At 43.1% G+C, this 16,557-nt stretch overlaps 1 pseudogene; it reads left to right on the forward strand.

The window, feature by feature from the left end:
• The first annotated feature begins 3,488 nt into the window (after nt 1–3,488).
• LOC138212226 (protein NLRC3-like) lies at nt 3,489–16,452 on the forward strand (annotated as a pseudogene).
• Nucleotides 16,453–16,557: the final 105 nt, after the last annotated feature.

Here is a 16,557-nt window from a genome sequence, read left to right on the forward strand (position 1 = left end):
CCTCCCATGTTGTCTGCCATGTTAATGCCTTCATGTGTGTATGTGATGTGTGGTGATGTCAGTGTTTTGTCCAGCCTGGTCTGTCTTAGTGATGACATGGTGAACGCTGTGCCACGACTGTGTGTGTGGTGAGTACTATCAGTTGATGTAAAATTTTAGCCACTCCTGCTGCATGTCGTGTGCATGGGGGATGTCTGGCTTCTGTGGCGTCCAATGTGACGCTCACGTACATCAGGACATTCCTGTCTCCCCCTTTTTCTGAAACAGCACATCATTTACTGTCTGGGCTGTTTCAGAAACATCCAGATAAAATGGACCTCTGTAGTCAGAGACAGCCAGATCAGAAGCAGTGCTAAGAGCGTTTTTGAGTGATATAAACGCCATTTCAGCCTGTGTGGTCCAGAATAAGGCGGCAGTAAGGTTCCTCCTAGTCTTTTGCTCATTACCTTCTCTTTTATTTATTTTATGTTGTGGTCCTAATGTTTTATTATTATTTTCTACTTATTCTAATCCGCCCTTCTACTTCTGGTGTGACTACCGCTCTCCTATACTACACTGTCTTTGGGCCTCTTTAAACTTTAACTTTCACGTCTTAAATCTCAGTATTCTCTTATTTTCTTTGATCTATCTTATCCTTAACTTTGATCTCTTAACTTCGTTCTATCTTTTCTATTAACTCATCTCTAACTAATCTCATATTATTTTAAGTTGATTTATTTTACTTTATCTTATCCAATCAATCAACTATTCTTCTGAGACAGGTACTGTTTCAGAAGTTGAATTGCTTGTTCATCAGACTTCCTATTTGATTGTTTAACTCATTTTTCCACATCACCGCCCCCTTTGATCCTCTGTAGTATTCTGTTGTTAGCGTCTCCTATCAGTGATCACCTGACAGGTATGAAAGGAGTTGGAGTCGGTGGAGTCTGTCGAGGTCAGCCAACTGTTTCTGACACCCAGGTTGTCCGTGCCTCCCGTACTTGTGCCACCGGATCCGTCTCGGTGTTTTACTGCCTCTTGTCATGATTTCAGTGTCTTTTCTTTTTTGGTTTTTATTTTGATGCCTGTTGCTGGTGGTTGCTCCGAGGATACTGTTTGTCTCTTTAATTTAATTAATAATGTTTGTTTTTAATCTTGCTTGTTGTCTGTTTTTGTCTGAAGGTTTTGTCATTTTTGTTTGGTTTACTTAATTTTTTTTTTTTAATTATTATTATTATTTGTTACCACTTGAACATTTTGCAGCATTTTTACATCACAGTAGATATGTCTCTTTCTACATTCACACCGATGAAATACAATGCCATTCATTACATGTTAAAGGTGCAGTGGGTGCAGAGCATTTAAAAAAAACTTTGGTTTTTACTTCTGAAATTGCTTGTTTTTAAAAACGTTATATGTTCAGTTCATTAAAATATACTTAACTGTCTAATTAAAATATCAACGTATTTATTAGGGTTTACAATAATAATAATTTAGTAAAAAGTTAGACATAAAGATAGAAAAGCTCTATAATTAAAATCCAACAATTACAAGAATTATTTGTAAAGCCAGTCGTCCCGCTAATTTTTAATACATCCGCAGCAGAAGAGTTAAATTACTTGTTTTTTGTACTTGTCCTTTTTTTAAGGACGTCTTAAAATTCCAAGTGGAATAGATATCGAAGGAAAACCACAGACTGATTAGAAAACTGTTCTCTGGGTCTGAAAAGTGAAGCCATGAAGTACAATACCTCTACGGGCCACTAGGGGCTCCAAAAACCACCTGTCTCCAATAGTCTCCCATTCAAAAAGCATCAAGTTCTCTCCTGAAATACAAAGTCAGCAGATCTTAAGTCATTATGGTGACATGAGATGAACTCCCTCCTTCAGATTCATCAGATATTAGGACTCAAACATGTTTAATGGGCACCAGTCAGGTTTTCTGCTCTAGGTGGGCGGGGCATAGTGTCCCCTCGCTCCTCCCCAGCACGTCCAAATATGGTCACCTCTGGCTGAAAAGATGGAGACAGCTGAAATGTCAGACTGGAGGCTTCACAAACCGACAGGTGACGTCACGGTTGGATGCTGTATGAATGAATGTCCTCACAAAGATAGAAAAACATGAATGTGTCTGTGTTACATTTGATGACATCATTATATTTGACAGATTAATGGAACAATAATGAATAATGGAGTGAAGCTGATCTGTTGGTTTTGCAGACTGTATCAACTTCTTTGAATTTTTATTTCCTTGTTGGACAATAAATCTGATTAAATACTGATATCTTTATGATGCAGCTGATAAGGAGTTATGATGTCTGTTAATGTTTAATCTTTATTCCAAAGGTCTGAAGGATCAGATTTCCTGGAAGAAGACTTCAGTCTGAAGAAGTCAGAGAGCTGAGAGACGTCTGAACTCGTCCTGCTGTCCGCTCCATGTTTCTTCTTTCTCTGCTCGGTTTCCATCTTAAAGCTGCTGATGAACTTCTTCACTCGCCGGCTTCACGACGATTATTTCCTCCATCAGAAGGTAACAAACAGTTTCCATCTTCATCTGATAGGTTTTTGACATGGAACCGGTCCGATCAATAAAAATGCCGTCGCTGTCTGTCAGATCAACGCTGACTCTTCTGAAGCAGCTCCTGAACTTTTAAACCCAGCTCAGTTTTCCTGAACTCGTTCTGTGTTTTCTGTTGCGACCGCATGAAGAGTCGACATGTTCAGTAACTTTGAAACCGTCGATCATTTTAACGGCCCGTGTGATTCAGTTAGTGGGGAGCGTTCACTGTCCGGTCTGACGTTGTTCACAGCTGGACTGGTTGGTTATTAACAGGTAATAAAGTCATCAAATATGTGACAGTCAGTCAGAGATCTTTGAAAATGTTCACAGTGAGGAGGAAACAGAAACACGTTCAATTCTCTTTCTGGAATAACGGAGCATGTTTTTCACATCATGTCTGCATCATGTGTTCAGAAACATGTTTTATATTCTCACTGTCTCACTGATGAATGTTTTGCTGTAGATGATGTGGGATTCATAAAAAAACAACAAGGTTCAAAGTTCTTTTATTGCAGCTATAAAATGATAAAACCTTCTGTGATGACATCGTTATCATCCATCAATGATTAAACAGCAAAGACATCAAATACGACACGACTACAGAAACAGTTTAAAAAGATGTTTTTCACTGAGGTCATATTTCAACATCAGCGACTCTTAGAAACTACAGCTGTGTTGAATGTTTTCATGGATCTGTTCAGACTCTCTCAACTCTTTGTTGAGCTTCAACACAGATGGAGGCGTCGCTGAAAAACAGCCTCAGCTCCTCCAAATGGAGCAGATTTTACAAGTCAAAGAAAATATGAACTTTTAGAGAAAAGTTACAGCCTGTTTAGGTTTAATACTTTTACAGACTCTCTGTTCTTTCCTTCTTTCATGTAGCAGATAGAAATATTCACATTTATCTTTGGACTCTGAGATGTTTTATTTTCTTGTGATCAGAGTTGAACTCTGGTTTTCTGTCATCTTGAAGTTTCCAGACTTTGACAGTGAGGTTCTGAGAGGATGACGAAGACGTCAGACTGATGATGAAGCAGAATCAGCAGCAGCTTCTCTCTCTGTGTTTCCTCTGCAGGTGAAGGTAGAACGACTCTGTGACGGGATCTGAATTCACCTGGTGAGGATTTCATTCACTTCTGCCTGAATTCATCACATCACCTCCTTTAAACAAGTGAAATATAACTTTTAGCAGGTAGATCAGAAAAACACACCTGGACAGAAATGAAGAGAGTTCATGTTGTTTCCTAACATCCATCCTCAGTGGAAATCTGAACAGGATGTGAACTGTATTTACTTTGGCGCCCTCTGGTGGTGGAATCCAGAGTGACACTGTTGTAGTGTGAATGTTGTTGTACGTACTTGAGCAGGTTGTTGTGTTTGTGTGAAGCTGTGGGCTCTGCTATGGATCAGTGGGAGGACAGAGAGGACAGAGTCCGTCACTCTAAAACCACTCTGTGTGGGGAACATGAGAGCCGGACCGAAGCTCAGAGGTGAGACGACCGTCTCTAACTGTCCACGACTCTTCTCCACGTCACAGCTCAGCACTCACATCACTGCACCATCATTATTCTCACTCAGAGCTCTGTGTGTTCTGTTGAAGAACAAAGCAGCAGCTCAGACCTGCTGGACCTGGACCTGGACATGGACATGGACATGGACATGGACCTGGACCTGGACCTGGACATGGACCTGAACCTGGACCTGCTCCCAGCTGTGTATCCATGAAGAGTGACCGGTCTATGGCCAAACATATTGACTTCAAAGATGGACACAAGTCTGTTAAACAAAGGTAATAATGTTTAAAGTTTGTCTTTTGGTTTCAAACCCTCCTGATGTCATAACGTCTTTGTGTTGAACTTATTATTCACCTCGATAGAAGATTGAAGACATCTGGAGAGACAGTTGGCAGCTTGGACAGATGATCTCAGGCAGTTGAATCTGTATGTTCGTTGAAAGGAACCAAACTGTCTTCACACAGAGACTCAGAAGGAAATCTGTTCAGGGAGCTGGAGAGGAGGAAGAGTTGTCTGTAACAAGTAACCCTGCATGACGTGGTCCTACAGTCAGAAACCTCAGAGCAGGCCATCATGTTTGAGCTGACAGTGAAGATCAAATTAAAGAGGCCCACAAGAAGAAAATGGTCAAAGATCACAGGGGTGGGATCACCTCAGCTCAGAGGATCAAAGGACGTCAGACTCAGATTCTTTAGTCTCTTTAGTTCAGCAATGCCAGTTTGTTGGAACTGCAGGTTCATGGAAACACACTGGATGTATTCATGTTTCTGTTAGCGTCCAACAAAACACACAATCTGCAGGGTTAAAACTGAAAGCTACACATCTCTGTTTCCATCAGGATCCTTCAGTGGGAAGCAGATTCTCCTGAACCCAGCTGTGTGTCCATGAAGAGTGACCGGTCTATGGGAGGACTTATTAACTTCAAAGATGGACACCAGTCTGTTGAACAAAGGTAATAATGTGAAAAAAATGAAGCTTTCTAACTGGACCTGTATTCAGGCAGCTGCTTGTTAACCCTCCTGTTATGTTTGTTTCTTCGGTACAGCAATGATGTTCCCGGGTCAATGTGACCCGGTGCATGTTTAATCATCCAAAAGTTGTCAGAAACCAAAGAATCCTAATAAATATAGTTTGTACCTCATCACCAACACCATTACTAACAATTCAATCAGTGTTTAGTGGAATGGAGTTATTCACCCCTCCATAGATCATAGTTCAATGAGGATAACTCACTCGTTTTCATGAAAAATACATGTTCAAACTACTTTTTAGGAACACTGGAAAAACCTAGATATAAATCTCATTAGTCTACCATAACATGTATTTTTTCCTAAATTTTATTTCCATTTTGAAACTTTCTTTTTTTCATGGGGTGATGTAGATAAATAGAGATGAGACACCTCTGCTGTTCAGGGTCATATTGATCTACTCACTCAAAATCAAGCTAAATGAGTCATAAGGATTGTGTTTCATCCAGCTCCTTCCACTTCTCCCCCAAAACACGTGTCCCTTCTGGACCGAAGCTCAGAGGTGAGACGAATGTCTCTCACTGTCCACGACTCTTCTCCACGTCACAGCTCAGCACTCACATCACTGCACCATCATTATTCTCACTCAGAGCTCTGTGTGTTCTGTTGAAGAACAAAGCAGCAGCTCAGACCTGCTGGACCTGGATCTGGACCGGGACCTGGACATGGACATGGACCTGGACCTGGATCTGGACCTGGGCCTGGACCTGCTCCCAGCTGTGTGTCCATGAAGAGTGACCGGTCTATGGCCAAACCTATTAACTTCAAAGATGGACAACAGTCTATTAAACAAAGGTAATCATGTTTAAAGTTTGTCTTTTGGTTTCAAACCCTCCTGATGTAATAACGTCTTTGTGTTGAACTGATTATTCACCTCGATAGAAGATTGAAGACATCTGGAGAGACAGTTGGCAGCTTGGACAGATGATCTCAGGCAGTTGAATCTGTATGTTCGTTGAAAGGAACCAAACTGTCTTCACACAGAGACTCAGAAGGAAATCTGTTCAGGGAGCTGGAGAGGAGGAAGAGTTGTCTGTAACAAGTAACCCTGCATGACGTGGTCCTCCAGTCAGAAACCTCAGAGCAGGCCATCATGTTTGAGCTGACAGTGAAGATCAAATTAAAGAGGCCCACAAGAAGAAAATGGTCAAAGATCACAGGGGTGGGATCACCTCAGCTCAGAGGATCAAAGGACGTCAGACTCAGATTCTTTAGTCTCTTTAGTTCAGCAATGCCAGTTTGTTGGAACTGCAGGTTCATGGAAACACACTGGATGTATTCATGTTTCTGTTAGCGTCCAACAAAACACACAATCTGCAGGGTTAAAACTGAAAGCTCCACATCTCTGTTTCCATCAGGAACCTTCAGCAGGAACCAGATTCTCCTGAACCCAGCTGTGTGTCCATGAAGAGTGACCGGTCTATGGGAAAACTTATTAACTTCAAAGATGGACACCAGTCTGTTGAACAAAGGTAATAATGTGAAAAAAATGAAGATTTCTAACTGGACCTGTATTCAGGCAGCTGCTTGTTAACCCTCCTGTTATGTTCGTTTCTTCGGTACAGCAATGATGTTCCCGGGTCAATGTGACCTGGTGCATGTTTAATCATCCAAAAGTTGTCAGAAACCAAAGAATCCTAATAAATATAGTTTGTACCTCATCACCAACACCATTACTAACAATTCAATCAGTGTTTAGTGGAATGGAGTTATTCACCCCTCCATAGATCATAGTTCAATGAGGATAACTCACTCGTTTTCATGAAAAATACATGTTCAAACTAGTTTTTAGGTTCACTGGAAAAACCTAGATATAAATCTCATTAGTCTACCATAACATGTATTTTTTCCTAAATTTTATTTCCATTTTGAAACTTTCTTTTTTTCATGGGGTGATGTAGATAAATAGAGATGAGACACCTCTGCTGTTCAGGGTCATATTGACCCGCTCACTCAAAATCAAGCCAAATGAGTCATAAGGATTGTGTTTCATCCAGCTCCTTCCACTTCTCCCCCAAAACACGTGTCCCTTCTGGACCGAAGCTCAGAAGTGAGACGAATGTCTCTCACTGTCCACGACTCTTCTCCACGTCACAGCTCAGCACTCACATCACTGCACCATCATTATTCTCACTCAGAGCTCTGTGTGTTCTGTTGAAGAACAAAGCAGCAGCTCAGACCTGCTGGACCTGGATCTGGACCGGGACCTGGACATGGACATGGACCTGGACCTGGATCTGGACCTGGGCCTGGACCTGCTCCCAGCTGTGTGTCCATGAAGAGTGACCGGTCTATGGCCAAACCTATTAACTTCAAAGATGGACAACAGTCTATTAAACAAAGGTAATAATGTTTAAAGTTTGTCTTTTGGTTTCAAACCCTCCTGATGTAATAACGTCTTTGTGTTGAACTGATTATTCACCTCGATAGAAGATTGAAGACATCTGGAGAGACAGTTGGCAGCTTGGACAGATGATCTCAGGCAGTTGAATCTGTATGTTCGTTGAAAGGAACCAAACTGTCTTCACACAGAGACTCAGAAGGAAATCTGTTCAGGGAGCTGGAGAGGAGGAAGAGTTGTCTGTAACAAGTAACCCTGCATGACGTGGTCCTCCAGTCAGAAACCTCAGAGCAGGCCATCATGTTTGAGCTGACAGTGAAGATCAAATTAAAGAGGCCCACAAGAAGAAAATGGTCAAAGATCACAGGGGTGGGATCACCTCAGCTCAGAGGATCAAAGGACGTCAGACTCAGATTCTTTAGTCTCTTTAGTTCAGCAATGCCAGTTTGTTGGAACTGCAGGTTCATGGAAACACACTGGATGTATTCATGTTTCTGTTAGCGTCCAACAAAACACACAATCTGCAGGGTTAAAACTGAAAGCTCCACATCTCTGTTTCCATCAGGAACCTTCAGCAGGAACCAGATTCTCCTGAACCCAGCTGTGTGTCCATGAAGAGTGACCGGTCTACGGGAAAACTTATTAACTTCAAAGATGGACACCAGTCTGTTGAACAAAGGTAATAATGTGAAAAAAATGAAGATTTCTAACTGGACCTGTATTCAGGCAGCTGCTTGTTAACCCTCCTGTTATGTTTGTTTCTTCGGTACAGCAATGATGTTCCCGGGTCAAAGTGACCTGGTGCATGTTTAATCATCCAAAAGTTGTCAGAAACCAAAGAATCCTAATAAATATAGTTTGTACCTCATCACCAACACCATTACTAACAATTCAATCAGTGTTTAGTGGAATGGAGTTATTCACCCCTCCATAGATCATAGTTCAATGAGGATAACTCACTCGTTTTCATGAAAAATACATGTTCAAACTAGTTTTTAGGTTCACTGGAAAAACCTAGATATAAATCTCATTATTCTACCATAACATGTATTTTTTCCTAAATTTTATTTCCATTTTGAAACTTTCTTTTTTTCATGGGGTGATGTAGATAAATAGAGATGAGACACCTCTGCTGTTCAGGGTCATATTGACCCGCTCACTCAAAATCAAGCCAAATGAGTCATAAGGATTGTGTTTCATCCAGCTCCTTCCACTTCTCCCCCAAAACACGTGTCCCTTCTGGAACGAAGCTCAGAAGTGAGACGAATGTCTCTCACTGTCCACGACTCTTCTCCACGTCACAGCTCAGCACTCACATCACTGCACCATCATTATTCTCACTCAGAGCTCTGTGTGTTCTGTTGAAGAACAAAGCAGCAGCTCAGACCTGCTGGACCTGGACCTGGACCTGGACCGGGACCTGGACATGGACATGGACCTGGACCTGGATCTGGACCTGGACCTGGACCTGCTCCCAGCTGTGTGTCCATGAAGAGTGACCGGTCTATGGCCAAACCTATTAACTTCAAAGATGGACAACAGTCTATTAAACAAAGGTAATCATGTTTAAAGTTTGTCTTTTGGTTTCAAACCCTCCTGATGTCATAACGTCTTTGTGTTGAACTGATTATTCACCTCGATAGAAGATTGGAGACATATTCTGTTTTGATGTTGACTTTACAGAGTTGATCAGCAGGACTCAGACGTTCCTGAAACAAACCTGGACTCCATATTTCTGGTGTGTAAACACACAAACTAAATAGTGAATTACCAAAACTCACATTCTCCCTGCTGCACTCTGTAGACCAGCAGGATTTCAGTCCATATTTAAAATGATCTGATACGTTCTGTGTATTAAAGTTGATATATTTCTCTGTTTCAGCTGCTGGAGGAGAACATGATCAGTTTTGTAAAGAACGAGCTGAAGAAGATGCAGAAAGTTCTGAGTCCAGATTACCCAGAATGCTTAGAGAGTCAGAGTGAGGATGAGGAGGTGTTGGAGGGTGAGGATGAAGAGCAGAGGAGGAGCAGAGAGTCATTTCTGAAGATCACACTACACTTCCTGAGGAGACTGAAGCAGGAGGAGCTGGCTGACCGTCTGCAGAGCAGTAAGAGGATTTTAACAGCTGGAACATGATGGAAAGAGGAAACATGGGAGAAACTTAGATTTACAAACTCTGCTGTTAATACGATGCAAACATCTTCATCACATCTGTGAATTCTTCTGGACTGAAAACAGTCAGAAACTGTTTGTCCACAACTGACGTGAATAATTGATTTCATGGAGACAAAATATTTAAACTGTTAAAAAGTTTATCTTCAGGTTTACTGAGACATTCATGTGTTGTTTGTTTCTATGTTTGTTTGTTTGTTTAGGAACTGTTGCTGCAGAGTGTCGACAACATCTTCAATCTAACCTGAGGAAGAAGTTCCAGAGTGTGTTTGAGGGGATTTCTAAAGCAGGAAACCGAACCCTTCTGAATGAGATGTACACAGAGCTGTACATCACAGAGGGAGGGACTGCAGAGGTCAATGATGAACATGAGGTCAGACAGATTGAAACAACATCCAGGAAACCAGACAGACCAGAAACAACCATCAGACAAGAAGACATCTTTAAAGGCTCACCTGGAAGACATGAACCAATCAGAACAGTGCTGACAAAGGGAGTGTCTGGCATCGGGAAGACAGTGTTAACACAGAAGTTCACTCTGGACTGGGCTGAAGACAAAACCAACCAGAACATCCAGTTCATGTTTCCGTTCACTTTCAGAGAGCTGAATGTGCTGAAAGAGAGAAAGTTCAGTTTGGTGGAACTGGTTCATCTCTTCTTCACTGAAACCAAAGCAGCAGGAATCTGCAGCTTTGAACACTTCCAGGTTGTGTTCATCTTTGACGGTCTGGATGAGTGTCGACTTCCTCTGGACTTCCACAACAATGAGATCCTGACTGATGTTACAGAGTCCACCTCAGTGGATGTGCTGCTGACCAACCTCATCAGGGGGAAACTGCTTCCCTCCGCTCGCCTCTGGATAACCACACGACCTGCAGCGGCCAATCAGATCCCTGCCGAGTGTGTCGGCATGGTGACAGAGGTCAGAGGGTTCACTGACCCGCAGAAGGAGGAGTACTTCAGGAGGAGGTTCAGAGATGAGGAGCAGGCCAGCAGCATCATCTCCCACATCAAGACATCCAGAAGCCTCCACATCATGTGCCACATCCCGGTCTTCTGCTGGATCACTGCTACAGTTCTGGAGGACGTGTTGAAAAGAAGAGACGGAGGAGAGCTGCCCAAGACCCTGACGGAGATGTTCATCCACTTCCTGGTGGTTCAGGCCAAAGTGAAGCAGATCAAGTATGATGGAGGAGCTGAGACAGATCCACACTGGAATGAAAAGAGCAGGAAGATGATGGAGTCTCTGGGAAAACTGGCTTTTGATCAGCTGCAGAAAGGAAACCTGATCTTCTATGAATCCGACCTGACAGAGTGTGGCATCGATATCAGAGCAGCCTCAGTGTACTCAGGAGTGTTCACCCAGATCTTTAAAGAGGAGAGCGGGCTGTACCAGGACAAGGTGTTCTGCTTCATCCATCTGAGTGTTCATGAGTTTCTGGCTGCTCTTCACGTCCATCTGACCTTCATCAACTCTGCTGTCAACCTGATGGAAGAACAACAAACAAAAGAGAAACCTGATCCAACACTTTTCTACCAGACTGCTGTGGACGAGGCCTTAAAGAGTCCAAATGGACACCTGGACTTGTTCCTCCGCTTCCTTCTGGGTCTTTCACTGCAGACCAATCAGACTCTCCTACGAGGCCTGCTGACACAGACAGGAAGTAACTCAGAGACCAATCAGGAAACAGTCCAGTACATCAAGAAGAAGATCAGTGAGAATCTGTCTGCAGAGAGAAGCATCAATCTGTTCCACTGTCTGAATGAACTGAATGATCGTTCTCTGGTGGAGGAGATCCAACAGTCCCTGAGATCAGGACGTCTCTCCACAGATAAACTGTCTCCTGCTCAGTGGTCAGCTCTGGTCTTCATCTTACTGTCATCAGAAGAACATCTGGATGTGTTTGACCTGAAGAAATACTCTGCTTCAGAGGAGGCTCTTCTGAGGCTGCTGCCAGTGGTCAAAGCCTCCAACAAAGCTCTGTATGAGGATTAATCAACCATTTCACACGTTTTATTTTGTAAATAACAAATAAAACAGTTTGTGTTCATTGTTAATTCTTCTCTAGGCTGACTGGCTGTAACCTGTCAGAGAGGAGCTGTGAAGCTCTGTCCTCAGTTCTCAGCTCCCAGTCCTCCAGTCTGAGAGAGCTGGACCTGAGTAGCAACGACCTTCAGGATTCTGGAGTGAAGCTGCTGTCTGCTGGTCTGGAGAGTCCTCACTGTAAACTGGAGACTCTCAGGTCAGGAAATATCTGATTGTTAATCAGTTAAATTATCTTGAAGTTCACGATGGTGCAGACATTCAAAATTTATAGGATTTTCCTTCATGTTTCTGGAGTTGATGATATTTTTGTGACTCCAGTCTGTCAGGTTGTCTGATCTCAGAGGAAGGCTGTGCTTCTCTGGCCTCAGCTCTGAGCTCCAACCCCTCCCATCTGAGAGAGCTGGACCTGAGCTACAATCATCCAGGAGACTCAGGAATGAAGCTGCTATCTGCTGGTCTGGAGGATCCTAACTGGAGACTGGACACTCTCAGGTATGGACAGACAACCAGAGCTCACACAGTGCAGGTTTGTCTCATTGATTTGACTTCGCGTGTTGTTCCTCAGGTCCATCATCATGAAGGATGACTTGTTTCTCTCGTTTCTGTTCAGAGTGAGGAGGTCTGAGTTAGGAAACATGTGGATCCTCAGAAGCCTTTTATCAAGTGGAAACAGCTGTTCATTAGAAACATTGTGAAGTTGGTGTCAGATCCTTCTCATCTTGAACCATGTTATCAGCCTGGCTGTGGGGACGACAGTGTTCCTCAGTCGATCACCACTTTTGTCGAAACTGATTCATCTCAACAACTAGTAAACATCAGATGAACTTCAGTTCAGACATTTATGATCCCCAGAGGATGAACCCAGTAGGTTTACACTTTTAGTTTGTACTAAAGTATCTCAACAACTGTTGATTGATGTATTACCATAAAAACATGTGGCAGATATCCACAGTGCAGAAAGAATAAACCTTCATGACCTCAGAGATAACCTGAATTTTAATTTTTCTCCATCATCATCTCAAATTTTAGAAGTTGAGGACTCAAAGTTCGGCTTCAGTCTTCACTCTGAAATACAGTCGTTTTTATATGAAGTTTTAAAATCAAGTCAGTTTTATTTTTCAGTCCAGAGTTACAACTTTTCCTCCCAGAACTTCAGTCTCTACAGCTGACTCCCTCCATCATTACACCCTCGATTCTGAACATGTAAATTATACAAACCAACTGAATGTGGTGGTTGGACTGATCTGTGAACAGTCTGAAAACAGTTCAGCTGTTCATGTGAATGTTGGTCAAACTGTTCATCTTAAGGGACAACATGCAGAGACCAATATTTCACATGTGGGAGGACATCAATAAAAACAGAGCAGATCAGTGGAGACTGAGATCTCTGATTATTTCTACATCACTTCTTCTTCTTCAGGTGTTTTCCTCACAGACAGCAGTGAAACCATCAGAGACAGTTGACACTGATGAGTTTCAGCCTGTTTCTGTGTCTCACTGACAAACTGAGGAACTCTGCTTCATGTTGAACAGCAGTTAGGACTCCTGTTGGATAGAAAATCATTGTGACTGTTTCTTCCTCCAGGGTGGACCATGGTGGAGAGCAGAGGTTAAAACCTGGTCTGAGGAAGTGTAAGTTTGACTGATACACATTACATTACATTTCATTTAGCTGATGCTTTTCAACCATGAGGGTACAAACAACAGGGAGCAATAGACTGGAGAATGTGATAGTTACAGAAGCTGGGTTTGAAAATGAGGAGCATATATCATCTATCTTTTTAGTAAAGTAGTTGACAAAGTGGCTTGGTAGGAGGGAGGAGGGAGGAGAGGGGGTGGAGGGGTCAAGGAGGTTAGATAAGATGGAGAAGAGGTTTTTGGGATTGGAAAATGAGGATTGAATCCTGGTTTGGTAAAAAGAGCTTTTGGCTGCAGAAATAGAGGCAGAGAAAGAGGAGAGGAGAGATTGATAAGTGAGCAGGTCGTCAGGGTGGTTAGATTTTCTACATTTCCTTTCTGCTGCTCTCATAGTGTCTCTCAGACAACCACGGAGCTGGGGAGGACTGGAGGACATGGAGGAGGACAGAGACAATCAAGAGAGGAAGACAGAGGAGAAAGGAGAGTGTCTGTGGCTGAGTTAGGATGCATGAGGGAGAAAGAGTCAGTTGAAGGGAGGGCAGATAAAACAGAGAAGGGGGAGAGGAGGGGGAAAGGAGGGAAGAGAGGAGGGAGAGAGGAGGAGAGGAGGGAGAGAAGGGAGAGGGAGTGGAGAGAGGAGGGAGAGAGGAGGGAGAGAGGAGTGAATGTTGTGACTGACAGGTCCAGAGTCTGTTGATGTGGTCAGGTTGTCAGTTTGAGAGAGTCAGAGATAAAGAAGTGGTCGGAGACATGAAGTGGAGTTACAGTGAGGTTAGATGTGGAGCAGTTTCTGGTGAAATATAGTCCAGGTGGTTCCAACCTTTGTGAGGAGGAGGGGAAGGACTGAGGGAGACAGCAAAGGAAGACAGGAAAAGGAAAAGGTCAGATGACTTCTCTGTCTGGATGTTAAAGTCACCCAGAAGGACAAGTGGAGGACCATTTTCTGGGAAGTTTGACAGGAGGACGTCTAATTCATCCAAGAAATCTCCCAAAGAACCTGGAGGACGGTAGAGGACAACAATGTTTAATTGGACCGGATGAGAAACTGTCACAGCATGAAACTCAAAAGACAGTGAGGTAGGAAGTGGAAGTGGGGAAAGAGAAAAACTCCATTTGGGGGAGATGAGTAAACCTGTACCACCTCCTCCCCCCTCCTCCTCTACCAGGAGGTCTGGGGGTGTGGCTGAAGGAGAAGGCAGAGGAGAGAGCAGCAGGGTGGATGTGTTGTTCGGTGTGATCCAGGTCTCAGTGAGACCAAGGAAGTCCAGCGATTGCTGGATATCAAAGCCAGAGATGAAGTCTGTCTTCAGCTGACTGTCAGTTCCAGAGTCCTCCTGTGACGAGGTGTTGGGTATGTGTGGAACGGGTGGGATAGATAAGAGAGGAAAGGTTACGGTGTTGGTGTGAACGAGTGGGAGGCTGATAGTATCTACCAGTAGATATACGCACAGGTACGGAAAGTACAAACATATTCAGATAGCAGTAGTTATACTCAGCGTCCCCCGGAGACACCAACAAAAGACTCCTTTGTCTCCGTCCTCCGAGTTTTCCTACGACGAGCCCTCACAGAAGCTGAAGCTGACTCTTCAAACACTTCCTGGTTTTCCAACAGGGTTGGCTACAGCTGGTCAGACCACACCCCCTGCTCGTTAGGCCTCCCGTCACCAGGTGTTACAAATGGGCAGCAATAGAAACTCACCACTGATTTCTAAACAAAGAAAACTTTCACACAGTCTCTAAATTTGGTCCCAAACTGTTCCCGGAGAGTCTTTTTACCTCAAACGGTAGAAAGTAAAATACAACTTAGTCCTTAATAGAATTGGAATAAAAGACCATCAGTTTAACTCTAAACTTGTTCTCTTTGACTCTCAGTTACTTGAGTGAAAACAAGAATCCAATCACAAACAATTCCAGCTACCAAAAACCATCCAAGCTTTATCAGTCAAGATATCCTAAAACAGCAGATGCAATAATAAACTTGATCAGAGAAGCGTATTTAAAGATTCTACTTTGTCTTAGTTCAAGTGATCCAGCTGGATGTCGTCCCCCAAAAGTCAAAGCCTGACAAAAAGTATCATCATTAAACTTTCTATGAACGAACAACAAGTCAGGAAGTAAAGAAAGAAAAAAGCCATCAGATGTGTCAGATGATAAACTGCAGCTGTGTCGTGTCTTTTTCTCTCCATCAGATTTCTGTGAACTTGAACTGGACACAAACTCAGTAAACAGAAAACTCAAACTGTCTGACAACAACAGGAAGGTGACGAGAGTGGAAGAAGATCAGTCATATCCTGATCATCCAGACAGATTTAACTGGTGGCCTCAGCTGCTGTGTAGAACTGGTCTGACTGGTCGCTGTTACTGGGAGGTCGAGAGGAGAGGAGAGTTTGTTATAGCAGTGAGTTACAGAGGAATCAGAAGGAGAGGAGACAGTGATGACTGCTGGTTTGGAAGGAACGATCAGTCCTGGAGTCTGTTCTGCTATGATGGTGGTCGTTACTTTGTCTGGCACAATAACACAGTAACATCCTCCTCCTCCTCCTCCTCCTCCTCCTCCTCCAACAGAGTAGCAGTGTATGTGGACTGTCCTGCTGGCACTCTGTCCTTCTACAGAATCTCCTCCGACACTCTGATCCACCTCCACACCTTCAACACCACATTCACTGAACCTCTGTATCCTGGATTTATGTTCTGGTCAGATGGTTCCTCAGTGTCTCTGTGTTCTCTGTAGGAGGAAGAGTCTGTGGAAGTGACAGCAGCTTTAAATGTTGATGGTGGATGAAGTTTCTCTTTGGTTCACCGTTGAATCACTGATTGTGATGTCAGAATATGTTTTGTGTCAGAAGTAGTGAAATGATGTCCTCACCTCTGAACTTTGACCTTCACTTCCATGTGGACAGATGAAGGTCAAACTGAGCTCTTTGGCTGATAAACATCAGCAGATTCTGGAAACCTGCTGCAAGACGGCCTGAAAATAACTTTTACACTCGTCATGAATCCTGTTGAAATGTTTTCTGTGTTTGAGTTGATGAAATAAAACGTGAATATTTGAATAAAGTTTCATTTAATGTGTGTTTTCTGCCGGGTTGTTTAATATGTTGTTAGAACAAACTGAGTCCACCCCTGTGTGATCTCCCTGAAAGGTTCTGCTTCTGTTCTGCTTCTTAATGTGAGAAAACCAACAACGACGTCACCCGTCGGTTTGTGAACGGATGTTTTAAACCCTCCGTTATGACATTCAGCCATCTGTCTGTCTATCTGTCTATCTATCTATCTGT

This window comes from Embiotoca jacksoni, unplaced genomic scaffold (genome assembly GCF_022577435.1).
Source record: "Embiotoca jacksoni isolate LCO1_2020_lvr unplaced genomic scaffold, fEmbJac1.0.p SCAF_54, whole genome shotgun sequence".
Lineage (NCBI taxonomy): Eukaryota > Metazoa > Chordata > Actinopteri > Embiotocidae > Embiotoca > Embiotoca jacksoni.